The sequence below is a fragment of the Tasmannia lanceolata genome, unplaced genomic scaffold, assembly GCF_043159265.1.
Source record: "Tasmannia lanceolata isolate RefF3 unplaced genomic scaffold, GAP_Taslan_0.1 ptg000035l, whole genome shotgun sequence".
Classification (NCBI taxonomy): Eukaryota; Viridiplantae; Streptophyta; class Magnoliopsida; order Canellales; family Winteraceae; genus Tasmannia; species Tasmannia lanceolata.
This window is the reverse complement of record NW_027518712.1, coordinates 1296411-1300420: the sequence shown is the minus strand read 5'-3', so window position 1 is coordinate 1300420 and position 4010 is coordinate 1296411. Positions and strand designations below refer to the sequence as shown.

Sequence of the window (4010 nt, the reverse complement as noted above, 5' to 3'; positions counted from 1 at the left end):
TTTCGTTGAAAAAATTCTGAGAGAGAAAGAGAGCTGAGAGGGAAAACCCCAAATTTCCCAAATCCTAATCCATTTTTCTCCTTTTTCCGATTGACTCTTCCCTTCTCCGGCGATAATCCAGAATTCCTTCATCTCCTTCAAACCCTAGAAACCTTGTTCTTCTCTCTCCGGTAAAATCTTATCATCTTCCCTTCCAAATTTCCGATCGTATTCTGTTGGATTTTCAGATTAATCTCAGATCTGAGATTTTGGATCTGAAAGAAAAAAAAGAAGAAGAAGAGAAATCAGAGAGAGAAAGAGCGAGAGATTTTGTTTTTGTTTTTCTTTTTTCCTCCGATCGTATTCTCCGATCAGATTGGATAGATTCCGATCATCCTCCGGTCAAGCTCCGGTCATCTTCCATCTAAATTCCGGCCGGTTCACCATCTCCGCTACTCCTGCCGGATTTTGCTTAAATCCCGGCCAATCTTTCTCTGCTGCAAGGTTTTCTTCCTTTTCATCTAATTAGATCTGTGCCTGTTTGATCCTAATCCTAAATCTTAGATTTAAATCTCTAAACCTTAGGTTATTTTATCCAAACCTTAGATCTGAGGCTTCAAACCCTTGATCTATTCATATATGACATAGATCTATCTGTAACTAATTCAGATCTCGTTACAAGTGGGTAAGGTTTGGGTCTTCCACTCGATTTCAAGCAAGAAGACGTCATTTGCAAGCAGATCTTGGCGTAATCCCTTTGCAGAAGAAGGAAAAAGGCTTGGATATTTACAGAGGTAAAAGAAGTTTCAGGTATGATTCGTTTTCCTTCTCAATTTACAAATTTATGATGTATTTTATTTATAGATCTGCATATTGAGCGAAATTTTTATTTAAAAAAAATAAAAATATAAATGTGTTAGTGTTCTTAAGCCTTCTTTAGTTGATCCGCAAGGAATTCTGTTTAAAATTTCTTCATTAAAATCTAAGGTACATCAGTTTATTTCATTATAAATTTTAGCATCAAAATTTATGAAGAATGCTCTGAATTTGTTAATTTTATAAGAACATCGCAGGAAGGGTTTTGATCTACTCATTTTGATCGAATTGTATGAATAATTTTCTCTTAAAATTGTTTGCCTCTATAGATAATAATGTAGAACTGTTAGTTTTTTTTTAGAAAAAATTCTTGACAATGTTTGAGATCTGGTCGTCGATATTTTTGTTTGAGCTGTCTGTATAGTGAATGGTTCTCAATATACCTGTTGATAAAGTTGACAAAGGATATATCATTTTCATCTTGTTGAACTGAAAGCCAGTGTAGTATAGTGTCTGAATTGAAGGCTATGGTTTTATTTCAGTTGAAGGTTCGTAGATTGTTTAGATGTTCTGGTTAGTCCATAATAAATTCTCTCATTATGCTATTCCCTTCGCAACAAAGAGTGCTTATGCTATGAGCAGGGTTGAATGAGGCTCTAGGGTGTAGAATTGCTAAGCGTCCAAGGTAACCAGGTCCTTAAGGAGCTTGTTTTATGAAACTATTCATGTTAGAAAAAAAATAATAATAATAATGATTGCATCAGCTTAGCTTGTTTCATTCCCCTTTCTATGTTCAAATCCTAGTTTCATGCCTGACCATCTTAAACTTAAGAGAAACTGAGAGGGTTAGAGAGGTTAGAAAATGAAGAGATTTAAGATGGGAAAAGATACAGGGCAGCTGGGCGATGTGTTTTTCCGTTCTCTAACTGGCTGTGAAGTGCTGAACCGTTTGAGTATCAGTGATGCATTCATTGGTAATGGTGTTCAGGAGATTTATGTGTTCCATGATAGGTTGTGTCATCTTCAAGTTATTCGATGTCGTCTCCTTCGTATTTCAGTCAGGTGCCCTCAGCTTGTAACTTTTTCGTTGAGACGCTCTAACATGGCGCATGCCATCCTTAACTGTCCCCAATTACTAGAATTAGATATAGGCTCCTGCCGCAAACTCTCGGATGCTAGGATTCGTTCAGCAGCAACATCATGCCCATTATTAGCATCTTTGGATGTTTCAAATAGTTCATCTGTTAGTGATGAAGCCCTACTTGAGATAGCGCTTTCATGTCTTAATCTGCGTGTTCTCAGTGCATCATACTGTCCAAGCATCTCGCTTGAGCCTGTAAGACTGCCAATGTTGACAGATCTGAAGCTTCATAGCTGCGACAGTATAAGTTCTGCTTCAATGGCTTCTATATTCCACAGTTATATGTTGGAGGAATTAGAGCTTGATTGCTGCGGCCAATTGACGTCTGTCTCCTTGGATCTGCCACGCTTGCGGAATATCAGTCTTGTGCATTGCCGCAAATTTGTTGATTTAAATTTGCAAAGTCCTTTGCTGTCTTCCATAACTGTTTCTAATTGCCCTGCACTCCATCTCATCAGTATCACATCAAATTTACTTGAGAAATTGGTATTGCAAAAACAAGAAAATTTGACCTGTGTATTATATCAATGCCACTGTTAGCAAGAAGTGGATCTTTCTGAGTGCGTGTCTTTGACGAATACTATTTGTGAAGTTTTTACTGATGGCGGAGGTTGCCCAATGCTTAGATCATTGGTTCTCGACAATTGTAAGAGTCTGACGACAGTGGAATTCAGCAGCACTTCTTTGGTCACTCTCTCACTTATTGGTTGTCGGGACATGACATCATTTGAACTTGCATGTCCAAATCTTCAGCAAGTTTATCTAGATGGTTGCGATCATCTTGAAAGAGCGTCATTTTGTCCTGTTGGTCTTCCATCACTTAATTTGGGGATATGCCCCAAGTTGAGTATTTTGTAGATAAAACCGCCCCATATGTTAATGCTGGAGCTGAAGGGTTGTGGTGTTCTCTCTCAAGCATCCATTAATTGTCCTGGATTGATGTCTCTGGATGTTTCCTTTTGCAGCCAACTTAAGGACGATTGCCTGATTGCCACGACTGAATCTTGCCCATTCATTGAATCACTAATCTTGATGTCATGCCTTTCTATTGGTCCAGATGGGCTCTCCTCTTTGCGGCGGCTTATCTATTTGACTTTGCTTGATTTATCTTGCACTTTTCCTGCTGAACTTGCGGGAGTTGCAACCTGTTTTCGTGATCTGTTTGCAGTTAAAGGTTTTGAAATTGGAGGCATGCAAGTTTCTCACTGATTCCTCTTTGGTTGCTCTTTATAAAGAAGGTGCTCTCCCAGTTCTCCGTGAGTTGGATTTATCCTATGGTACTCTCTGCCAGTCCGCCACAGAGGAGTTTCTTGCGTGCTGTACACATCTTGCACATGTGAGCTTGAATGGTTACGTGAATGTGCATGACCTTGACTGGGGTTCAACTGGCACCCGTTTCTCCAAGTTATCAACCACCGGTGGTTCACCTAGGGTTTATTCTTTACTGGTTAACCATGAGTCCATTGAACAACCTAACCAATTACTCCAGAATCTGAGTTGTGTTGGGTGTCCAAGCATTAAGAAAGTTGTCATTCCGCCAATGGCTCGTTGTTTCCATTTATCATATTTAACCCTTTCTTTGTCGGCAAACTTGAAGGCAGAGAAAGCTGCCAAAGAAGCTGAAGCACGGGAAGAGGCGGAGTTGATGAAGAAGGATGCTTTGAAAAACTTAAAAAATTGAAGATGGCATCCTCAAGTAACAAAGTAAATCAGAAATGATGGTCGGAGAGGTGATTGATAGGCCGAGTGCTGGAGATAGCATTTCTGTCACTGTTCGGTTTAGGCCGCTGAGTATAATTCGGCTATGGGATATGCATTTGATAGAGCTTTTAGACCAGCCACAACTTCTAAGGTGGTATATGGTGTGGCTGCGCGACCTGTTGTCAAGGCTACAATCGAAGGTGTCAATGGGACAGTTTTTGCCTATGGTGTTACCAGTAGTGAGAAGGCATACCATGCATGTGGCTCTCAGCGTTAATCTTCTTAAAGAAAAGGTAAAGTGCTAAGGTAAAATTGATCGGATCTCTTTATAATTTCCTCTAGTAATCCCTTCTAAAGTGTATTGTGGCACAAC

General features: G+C 39.6%; 1 pseudogene; it reads left to right on the top strand.

Annotated features, from left to right (window-relative positions):
- Positions 1–1672: 1672 nt before the first annotated feature.
- On the top strand, positions 1673–3617 carry LOC143859607 (F-box/LRR-repeat protein 15 pseudogene; annotated as a pseudogene).
- The last annotated feature ends 393 nt before the right edge of the window (positions 3618–4010 follow it).